Below are 12,594 nucleotides of genomic sequence, written 5' to 3'. Positions count from 1 at the left end.
ATGAAACACATACAGAAATCTGAAGCCCAGACCTAAAAAGGTTGTAGCGCCATTTGATTTTTGATTTCTATACATTTTTAATATATTGTCTGATGACCCCTAGATGGCGTAGAAGGTATCTATAGTCTCCATCGCGTTCTTGACCCTCGTATTTCACCTCGTACTTGGTTCTCGTTTGCTTGGGCTTACGCTTTCCTGGCGGGTTACAATCAAGCGCCTGCTTGATCTGCTGGTCTGTTCAAGCCTGCTGGTTTATGGTAGGCCGAATTCCGCTCCACTTCTCAATCGTTATATCAAATAATATATATAGTTCTTCTATTGGATTCTAATATAATAAATCTTATGAATAATCATAGTGATTGACGCGTACTGAATTTTTACATATTGTAGCCATAGTTTGCTTTGTTTCTGAAACATAGTGGCTTTTAAGCGTCGGATATTACACAAAAACTGGTGTAGAAACAAAATCTCGCCACGACATATCGCAATCCATGAACCCAGAATTTAATTTGCGAAAAATATTTGCTTTTGTTTTAAAACATAAGATTTTTTTATGTAATAGGTGGAAACCGGGCTGGAGGCTCACCTGATCTTAAGTGATAACGGACATTGCCAGAAGGTTAGCGTGCGTTGCCGGCCTTTTATGAATTGAATTATTTTAGTTCTACTCAAATTCATAGAAATGTTGAAATGCGTGACTTTATAGGCTGTATAGTAAACACACGATTTAACCTTTTACTTGCGTGATAAACTAGAAGTAAGCCGGAATATAATTTGGTTATTAATTAAGGACAAATGTGGAAGGGTTCTGGGTTGTTATTTTAGTGATTTATTTTAGCGAGATACGTTTTGTTGAAACCTATTATGATTTTACGATGTGAGACACGCGAGCTTTTACAATTTGTAAATCTTCGACACGAAAATGGTAAAAATACGAAAGCTTTATTGTACTTGATCAATGTATTCATCAGATAAAATATATGTATATTTAACTAAATATTGCCGCGCACCACCACTATGTGGAACCAGCTGCCCATTGAAGTATTTCCGAACTAATCCAGATCACAGGACACATCAACTCGGAAATGGATCGTCATTGTATCGCCATTCGTCTAGCCGTCAACCAGGCGTCCACCTAACGCATGCACGTTACCAAAGCTTATCAGCAGGTCCTGTACGTCAACTCGGCTACGGCTAGACAATACCGCGATGACGGCTCGCCGACCGCTGCTGCCTCCTGTCGCAGGACAAGGGTGGATGAAGAGAGGTGAGTTCACGTACGGACAGACGTAACGCTGTAAGCGCTGGGAAGACTCGCCAAAGGCGCGGGAACTGCCTGCTCCGAGGCGAGGCGATTACGTTGCGATTCCGGTTAATGTGCGTTGGCAATAGGGAGCTTCATACAAACATTACTAAACTGCTCGAGGTGATACGGTGACAATCTCTTTCCAGGTTGATGTGCTGTGTCCCTTAGGTTTCTTCAAGAGCGTACCAATTCTTAAAAGACGTGTTCATGAGCACTTAACCACAGATAAGCCTACTGTTACTTAAATAAACAAATAGTTACGGACTTTTGTAGTAACGCCTCGTAATAATCTTTGGACAAAGATTCTCTATTCTATTCTCTATTCTCTTTTCCATATGACTTCAAATAACTCCATATAAAATATAATAGCGGCCGAACTTAATTAATGAATGTCTCAAATAAGTTCTAGACTAGACTTTGATACCTTAGATGCGTTATTAGACTAGCAAATCAAACTCGGCAGACTTCTACTTATGAAACTTTAATGGCTGTAATAAAATACTTTCAACCCGTATAGCCACAGTTTTTTTGATTACTTTTTAATAAAACCAGAATAGTAAATTTGTTTGATAAATACAGAGGACGTAGTGACGTACGAAAGGGAATGATTAGGTGGTTTGGCCATGAACGGATGAATGAGAAACAGATAATAAGTAGGATATACAAGGGAACCATGGGATGCCAAACCAAACTAAAAACCAGATCGAGGATGTACTGCAGAAGGCGTAACTTAAAATTATCGATAGCATGCATGGTGAGTTTCATGAAAGTGGATTAAGCGAGAGAGGTATGTAGCAAGTGGAGATCCACGGCCTCTGCTTACTTCTTTGCGAAAAATACGTAAATATATAAACACATACACATTAATAAGTTAACAAGTGGCAATAGCATGAAAGTCCTATGTCCACCAACTTGGGCAGTGGGCATCTAGCGTCATCAGTTCTGTGCACCTTTCTTAATTTCACTCCACGTCATTCCTCTGCAATGATGCTTCGTTGTCAGGTCTGTTTTGTGCTACGATTCCTTTTGCCTTGAGGATTCATTAAAAATATTCATACATTATGCACAGTGGTTGTCACCAGAACTTATTAGAGGTTCGACACTTACAGCAAACGCCATAAATTGCTTTACAAGACACGATCGAACGTTGACGACAGTTTGGGGTTCCGTTCGTCTTCCGTAGGTGCCTCAGTTATTTATTTGTTTGAAATTAGGATGTAATTATTTGTGTATAGGGATTAGCTGGTTTGTTCTATTTATGTTTGAAAGGTTTTTACAACGAGAATGTTTGGACTGTAAACATTTAAATTTTTGTCGTAACGAAACAAAGGGTTTTTGCATTCAAAAACGATTTTATATTTAAGATAGTAACACAAAAATCTATACTAGAAACTGTTCTTTAGGTTGATAATAATTTAACAAATAAATAATATTGTATTTAATTATTGTTTTCGTTTTTCTAACATATTTTTGAAACAACGGGTGAGGATAAGCTATGACAAATATCTTCAAATTCTACAGCATAATTTAAAATAAGAACTAGGTTTTTCTAAAGACAAACCGCCTTCGAAATTACTCGAAGGAATTTAAAAAAAAACACTCGCGCTACTACCCATTATGAATTACTTTCAGATGTCTGTATCTATTGTCTGATCATTTGTTTCTTCTAATAGAGAAGGTGATCAACCGTCTGTGCCTGGATTATCACCTATTTGCCTATTGACAAATGATCATAAAGCAGATTCAGAAATCGGAGGCCATAAGAAGGTTGTAGCACTACTGATTTTTTTAGAAATTATTATTACATACATTCAGTAATTCGGCTGAACATAATTTTTAGCTTAGTCATCGATCTTTTCTCCTTCCTCTATAAAAATTAAAATATTATACGGAACCAATATAAGCTAGCCGTTCTACGCTTATCGCGTTTTTTCTACTCACGGCTTAAATTAGCCAATGGATTGTTATTGGTTAAATTATTCAGAAGGCGTTCGATGGCTTTAAGTGAATTTTGCGATCGGCCATCGGGTTTTCTAACGCTTTTTTAAAGGCATATTTCGAAATGAAAATGTCTACGTATATTTTGATTATTACTTTAATATAAATATCATGATATACATCTATTTAGAAAACCTGTTTGAAACGTTTATTTTGTATTACAATAAAACATAATTTATAAGTCGAAATGTCAATTAAAATGTCACTCCTTAGAACATAGTGCCTTGTGTAACATTTTTTGGACACACTCAGAATATATATAGAAATAAATGTTAAAAAACTTGGATGAAATACGTTTTCGTATATAAATATATTTTGTACATGTAAAGCCGGATTTAAAACAGTATTTAGAATTTAAAAAATATAATAACGATAATTTAAAACTAAAACACTATTCAATTCCATTTAATTACAAGTTTAGTATGCAATTTAACGCCATTCCCGACGTTTATGTGTTAAATATGTTTCCGCTTATAATAAACGTTGATAATTGGACACTGAGTCTAATAAATAACGCAGGAATTTAGGTGGTTATTTCAACATAGAGTTTCTACTTTGGAAATGTGTTCGATATTCAAAAATGTGTGGTACGAACTGTTTATGAATGTCCGATAGTTTTGTTCGAAGTTTAAATGTAGACGCCATTTGCAAATTTTCTAAGTTCCGCTATGTTGTGTTGTCTGTGGTACCATAGGACATAGGGTAAGTAAAAAAATGAATTAGAGGTGACTTACAGGAGTCCTAGTTAACGCTAAGTGGCGACTCTGGTATCGACTCGTTCCGCTGGATACTAAAGAAATAATACGTCATTTGTAAGGACATGTAAACAGAGACAGACAGACATGAACATTAAAGGCCGGCCACGCACATTTGAGTCCTTCGGCAATGTAAGTGTCTATGGGCGGTGATATTACACAACCCTCTGCCCATTTGCCTCTTATTACACCAAAAAAAAAACAATGTATTTGTCAAAAACTGTCGCATAGACAAAACTATAGTAAGTAAAGTTCGTGCTGACGTAAGGAAAGTCGTGAATATACAATTAACACTGAACAAACTGTCGACCAAAAGGGTAACTTCGAATTATTGACGACACATAGTCACGTAACATTTTACCTTTTAGTTTTGATGTATTGCTAATAACCGTTCTGGCATACGTGATTACCGATTCCAACGTGGAAATTAGGGACGAAAACGATAATTCTAAGCGATTTGTGTTTGGAGTTTTTGACATTAAACTTTCGTCGTGATCATTGGAAAATCATCAACTTCGTTTATTGCCGTTTGGATGCATTATACAGAAGTATTATGATTATATTTTCTGTATCTCTATAAACATTATAACAAAGTATTTGTAAACAATAAATACCAAAAATATTACATAACATTATATTTATCAAAGAGCAGTGTTGGCCTAGTGGCTTGAGCGTACAACTCTAATCCCTGAGGTTCAATCCCCGACTGTGCACTTATGGACTTTCCTTCCGATCCGAAGCCTACACCTAAATAGGTTGTAGCGCCAGTGATTAATTTTAATATTTATCAAATCTATATAAATAATTTAATAATTTAATGATGACATTTTATTAGCTTTGTTCTCTTTTCAAAATATTGTTTAGGCATTGGTGTTACCAATAGGACTGTTCATATTCATCAAGGAATTTTTTATTACCAGTATAACGTTGACTTTATTATATTCTGTGTATGTATTATTTGGTATATTTGCCTAATTGTATTGTATAGAGTATTGTTCAGACGTAGTAATCATGTTATATGAACGTTAAGTCTGTGCTAATAAGCATTTGTGAATATGTTATAAGTTAGCAGCTATAATTACGTGTTTAGCAATACGATACTTCACGGCGGAATGTGCAGCGCTCCCCGTGCCATAGAGCTAGAGAATTATAGATAACCAATTGCGTAATGCGGTTGTTTGAAATTAGAATTAGTTTGATGGTTTGATGCTTGACATCTGACAGATCGTGAAAAATTTATAAAAATTAAAGAAATGTTGAGATTTATTTCACTGAAGATAAAAATTTAGTAATTTAATACTCGTAATAAATAAGATAAATAATAATAATATTTGTGAATAACAGTTTTAATTTTAGATGACTTATGCATACTACTATTAACCAAATCCTATTATATCTTTAAAAAAAATGAGATAAATACTGCAGTGTATATTGGTAGAAGCATTGGCCTAGTAGCTTCAGAGTGCGACTCTCATACCTAATGTCGTTCGATGCCTGGCTCGGCACCATTAGACTTCCTTACTATCTTTACTATACCCTCGCACGGCATGTAACGAATACAAAAATCTGAGGCCCAGAGCTAAAAAGGTTGTATAGCCGCTGATTTATTTCACGGTTACATTGGTAGCATCGTAATTACATGGCATATTTCACATTAAAAATTGTAACAATTAAACTTATATAAAATCCTTTTTGGTGAGTCTAAATAATTGCATACCCGCTCAAGCCGGCGTCGCGACATGTCACTTGAATGGACGCCCGTATTCCTACTATTTACATATTTAATGACGTAAAACGCTCAGCGTTTGCTTAATGAGATACACTATCGAGCTGAATAAACGTCTCGCTGCATGAATGCACTGGATTTAGGTGAAGTGAACATAATGGAGTGTTTGGATCATTTTTAATGGTAATGTGTTAATTTATATAAGTGCTTTTTCGGTCCAATTCCAGCACAATGTCATTTTCTCGAATACTATGAGTGACTGTTGGAGAATATAACTGCAGATTAGAAGGTGTAGATTAATCAGCTTATAAATTCAGTTTTAAGTTCAAAAATACTAAATAATTCACCACTAGGACAACCCCAGAATGTTTACATTACCGTAGTTAATTTGTGAATCAAAGTTAAGAACAGAATGTGGAATTGACTACCAAAAGTGTAGAGAAGAATATCTCTCAAGTTGAGGGTCGCTTGATCACTTCGACAAAAACTCTTGTATTCGATATTACAAATGATAACTGTTAATATTCGCCTATGCATGTGCGCCATACTTTCTAATATTACAGTTAGCCCTTTTGACCAAAATAATTCGCAAACTATTGCCTATTCATGCTCGCATGGCGCCATAATGAGGGCGTATCGCGATTGTCATTTGTGCACTATTGTCCGCTGTATAAGGCGGCGCTGCTGGGCACATGTCGTCTCGTTTTGGACCTGTCTAAATACGCATAGATCTATGGCGGCAGCGCTTTTGGACTATGCTTGCTTTGACTAGACGTCAGTCGCACCATCAACTAACTCTGTCTTTGTACAACTCATTACTTAGCAAGTCTACGTGTAATAGGACAGAAAATATAGCGGATACTGTAGTATTAAAAATTATGACTATTCATTTGAAACAAGTGTTAAATCGTGAGGTAAGTGGCAGTCGTTTTGTCTTCTGATCGGCTGATCAGCTGAAACATATTGCTATATGTTTCAGTTTGGAATAAAGGCAAGGTCCTTTCTGCCCAGGATACATTCTCACTGGGATTGACGTCTAAATATATACTTGTATTTGTATTTTGTTTTTCCTCTCAAACATTACACATGTCAGGATAATCAGATACTTATGGAAATATGTTATAGAAAGGATATACATGTGTGAAAATAACATGAGAACTTAGGAACGCGCAGCGCTAAGGCACCACAACTATGTATAACCAGCTGCCAACTGTTCCGAACCAATTCGATAAGAGGGTCCTTCAAGATCAGAGCGTACCAATTCTTAAAAGGCCAGCAGTGTGCTTGCAAGCCTTCTGGCAGTGTGAGTGTCCATGGTCGGCAGTATCACTGAGCATCAGGTGAGCCTCCTGACCTGGAACATTAAAAAAAGATCCATGCCATCACAATCGAGTAGCACGCAATTAGTCCCTCCCTTCTTTATAGTTACTTTGTTTAAAGGAAAACATTTCATTAGCAATTAGTAGAATGTGTCACAATAAATGGTATCAAAGGTTAACATTTGTTATGCAAGGGTCATCTTACACTGGTCACCGTTACGTATGGAGGCGCGTTGTCAAAGTTACAGCCTTCTTCTCGGTTGTTGACTTAATTAGTGAGTTGGATATGTGAATGGCAGCGCAATGCATTCTGAGATTTCTGCGTAAATCGAGATCGTTATACTAAAAATATGGTCAGATGTCTTTCGGAGTCTGTTTCATTTGTAAGTGTTTTGTTTTATCTCTGTTTTAGGATTTGTAACTTTATGACCCTTAGTTTCGTGATATACAATTCTCTAGTTTAATTTATATATAAGGATATTTATATATAATGACCGTCTTTCGCAATCGTTCTCATGTAAATGCATAGTTTAAATTATAGCAGTGGCGGTTTAACAGCAGATTAAGTAGGCTGGAGCCTAGGACGGCATATTTTTAAGGCGGAACCGAATTTTTATTTTTTGCTACGCGAAATTGAAGAAATATACATGTATGTCCTACTACTGTTGGGAGGCTGCGAATTGGATGGTTTGTGTATATTTTTTTTGCAAATCAAACCCAAAAATTATTTTACGTGCAACGAAATTGTTGGATTCTAAAAATTATCTAGGAACATTGACAATTGTAGATGCAAGGGCGGCAAAATTTGTAAATCCGCTACTGAGTGATAGAGAACCTCCTTTGTAAAAATACTAACATAATCTATTTCTCTTGTGGTGGTCTATGGTTTATGTTCATGTTCCCGTTTTGGTGGGAATCACAAGATACAAATGGACGAATATAGTTGTAACAATTTATTAATTAAGATATATGTATTTGAATTTTTAATAATCTTTTTGATAAGCGAATTATTTCCATTGTTAAGGAATTTCTAGAACTATAACTAATAAATAAATTACTTAAGTACTTGTATGGAAAACTGTAAAGAATTTCCTCGCGAAAGTTCGGACGTCCTTGTTAAAACGGAACTATGCGAGGTATCGGAAAACGAGCTAAGTGGATTTTCACGTGAGGATTCTTTAACTAAATCCTCTTTTAATAAAAATGCTTTATCTATGTTCAAGCGAAGTGGAAATTTAAAAAATCGAACAACATTTAATTGCCGGCAATAAAATTTCTAATTCTTTTTCATTTGTGGCTAATCAAAAAGTTCTGTAAAATAGACAGAGATTTAAAATTTAATTCCGCGCGCATTCGTTACCGTGGAAACGGATGCAGACAAATGTATTTATCAAACCAAGGTTCACACGTTGCTATAGTAGAAGTAGATTCAAATATTTTGACAGTAACAAGAATTTGTGTGGTGCCATAGAGACAGATAGTATTACAATTTGCAAAAATATACAAATTACTATGAATAATTATGGTGTAATGACAAAATGTAGGTAAAATCATTCTTATGAATACTGTGTGACGTAAAAAATATGTTAAGAATAATAATAATAATATCAGCTCTGCGCTAAATAAGTTTAATGCTTGTAATTAGGGTCCGTCAAGAAAAGAGCGGACCAATTCCTACAAGGCCGGCAACGCACTCGCGAGCCTCCAGCTGTTTGCACCCTGCTCTAATTTTTCATATTAGTGCAGATTGGTCCTTTGAAAAACCTCAACGTAAATACTCCTCCTTTGTCAAGTTAGGCAACGTGTCGGTGAGTTCAGCCCCTTACAATGGGATTTATTAGCAAAAGTTCGAGTTACCGAGACGCAGGCAATAACTAATTGATAACATTACTCATGGCGCTTGTTAGCTCTCTACATTGTGTAAGTCATATAAAAATGGGCTGTGAGAGAAGAGATACATTTCCTTATATTAGAATTATCAAGAAGAAAGATTTGTTAGTTGGCATTTCTTCAAAACTACTTAACTGATAAAAAAAATCTCTTACCGTTAGAATTCTAAATTATCCCTGATGAACATGCTATAAATTATTTTTAAAAAGTTTGAAATCCGTATGAAAAATTCGATATTGAAACCCGCGGTGCGAAAAAATACCAATAAAAGTGCCTTTGTGTGGAAACTATTGACAATAGAGCAGTGTTGGCCTAGGGGGTTTATTACATTCACAATTTACAAACGGTGGAGGAAAAGATCGTGAGGAAACCGGCTTGACTTAGACCCGGCAAATCGACGGCGTGTGTCAGGCACAGGAGGATCTTTAGATTGACAAATGCTTACGAATCAAACCAGAGGTTGTAGCGCTATGCTATACTACAGTTATATAGAAGAAATCAATATTTAAAAACATATGTTTATTTTTACCATATAACAATATTTAAAATTATAAATCTAGTATCGATTCACTATACATCTTTATAGTGAATAAGATGTCATTAAGTTTATCATAAAACGACCAGTCTCATCATATATTTAAATTTAAATTGTTTTCGATTAGTTTCCATTATTATTTTGAAGATAATTTTTACGTCACACAGTAGTTATATAAACTACATTTAATGTAAGAATGCAAAGCTTAACAAACTATTAGTGTCAGCCATATATTACAACAATAGGTGCGTATTAATTAAATTGCGTGCGCATAGACAATACCCGTATTCATAAAGAATCAATAAGACTAAAACCGTGTTAAATCAACATTGGGCGAAGGCAGAGACAAGAAAGGAATCCGTGAATTTATGGTCTAGTTCGTAGAGCTAAGAAACCGTAGAGCGTAAATGATGCGTTCATATTTCATTGTCACAAGGTGCTTTGTGTAAGCTAGATAGACTGGCTTTTTGGTGCTTTGTTCGTACCTGAAGCTTGTGTGTGATTTTGCTGTGGATTTTTTCGTAATGTTCTTTTGAACTAATAAATTTATAAAAAAATGGCGTCGTACATGATACACGACCAATTTTCTCACAACACAATATCAATCAACTGTAAATTAGATAGTTAGTCTTTTTGTAAATATATTAATCTATTTATGTTAAAGGGTGTGTTGCTTTTTTATGTATTGTTTGTGATATAAATAGTTGCCGCATTGAAGTTAATGTAATGGTAGCTTATTTTGTTAAGAAAAAAAGTCGCTTAAGAGAATCGAGACCTTCTCTTTTTAGTTTTGTTTTGTCAATTTATAGAACACACCCAACTATCAACAATCATAAGGATTATACATATTTTTTTTATATTTAGAAATAAGTTTACTTTTCTCATTTAAATCCATTTAACAAAATTAATTTGAATTATATCTAAATATTACTAACTCTATATTCCAAGCCTAATTTTATTAGGGACACGCCCTCAGCCGAAAAAGGCGCGAAACACACGCGATATAAAAAATGGCGGCGAGCAATTTGAATGCGTAAATTATTGTCTTTTAAGGAGGTTTAATACACTTAGATAAAATATTACTACGAGTAAGGAATGTGGTGTTTGTCCAATTTAGATAAAAGAATGAAATTGATATTTATTATCTGTATCGTGCAGTACACCTTGATAAATCAGATCGTCACAGAGAAGGATTTTTCCACAGATAGTGAGGGACAGGTAATGTAGACATGTATGTGCGACACGTATAGAGCGTGTCCTGTCATTAAATATCAAATTAAACCTCATTAATGAAAGATATTGCATATGAAAAAAAAGAAGTAGTGGTAGTCAAAATAGAGTAGACTGGTCCTAAGATAAAATTAAAACGAACCTTCTAATCTTATTTTATATATTCCGTGGCCACAATGAAAATCCCTACATTTGATATTCCGAAGCAGATATTTGGACGTTAATATTATTGTAGTAGTATTGTATGTTTTTCGTATCTAGGAAGTATGTTTAGTATGGCAATCTAGACACGACGCCTCCTACACTCTGTGTTACCAAATTATTCTTTGCAAAGCTCCCTTCCAAATAGCCTAAGTTTTAATGTAACACTTCAAATTCCGCCAGACTGAGTATCTTCAAAATTAGTTACTTTTCAAAATTATATTAAGTTAATTGCTTTTATATTAAGTAGAGATATAATTATATAAATATCAGCGATGACCTATTGGCTTCAGCGTACGTCTCTATATCCATGAGGTTATGTTCGATCCCCGCCTGTTCACCAATTGACTTTATTATGCGCATTATTTGCTCAAACGTTGAAGGCAAACCGCTTTGCTTTAGACCCAAAAAGTCGATCGCGTGTTACAGGAGGTTGATCACCAACTTTCCAATTAGATTGACAAATGATCATGAAACGTATACAGAAATCTGAGGCTCAGACCTAAAGCGGTTATATTGCCATTGATTTATTTATTATATTCTTCTTCTTTTAATGCCTCTCCACTGGAGGTTGGCTGTCAGTCTATTAAAGCGTCTCATGTCTTGTGCCTGGTGCTGCACCTCTTCCGCAGTTACAAAACCCGTCCACTCTCTAACTTTGCGAAGTCGTGATTTCTTCCTTCTCCCAACACGCTGTTTACTCTGGATTTTACCCGTTATAATTAAATGCAGGAGGTGGTAGCGCTCATGGCGCAACACGTGGCCCTGGTAAGCAACTTTCCTTTGTTTAATTAGTAAATAAACAAAGGAAAGTTACCAGGGCCAATATAGTATATTAGATAGTATTTAATATAGAATATAGTAATATTAAATAGTATTTAACATAATAAAGATACAGGAAAGGGTTGCCAATCGATTATTTTCATCTACCTCCGTAGAATTGTCATTTCATTAAACAATATTAACAAAACAATGTTTTTGCATATCCTTGGCGGTCTTAACTGAATGCACATCAAGATTGTCCAACACTTGACATTGCGGTAATGAGAACGGAATAGGAAACGAAGGCTGGTTTTTGCTATAGTTTTTGTAGGTTTATTATGTGGATTGAAATTGCTGTTGGATTATGCTTAATTGTTGACGGATTTCAACTGTTTCTCGGACACAATATTCTTGTATTAATTACAATTTGGACGGTACAAACATTTTTGAAAAATTATATTATATGTATATGAAGTAGCATGGTTATTTGCAATCAGACAATTCTTCAAGGGCCGGCAACGCATTCGCGAGGCCCCTGACATTGATAGTGTGTAGTTAACCTCGGAGGGACTCCTGCCCGTATACAGGTTTGTATTTTTTGTTCTATATAAAAATACATTTTTGTATTTACATCTTTCACGTATTTAAGCGTTTTATCACGTCATTTAAGCGTAACCAAAAACATTATTTATCCTACAGTTTGATAATAAAAAATAGTAGCCCTACAATTTTTTTAGGTCTGTATTTGTTTCTTAATCTTATGTCAATCTAATAGGCAAGTAGGTGATCAATGATCAGCCTCCTGAAACTGACACACGCGGTGACTTCTTGGGACTATGGCGAGCCGTTTTTCTCGCGATATTTACCTTCAA

This window comes from Pieris brassicae, chromosome 8 (genome assembly GCF_905147105.1).
Source record: "Pieris brassicae chromosome 8, ilPieBrab1.1, whole genome shotgun sequence".
Lineage (NCBI taxonomy): Eukaryota > Metazoa > Arthropoda > Insecta > Lepidoptera > Pieridae > Pieris > Pieris brassicae.
Note: the sequence above shows the minus strand (reverse complement) of the source record.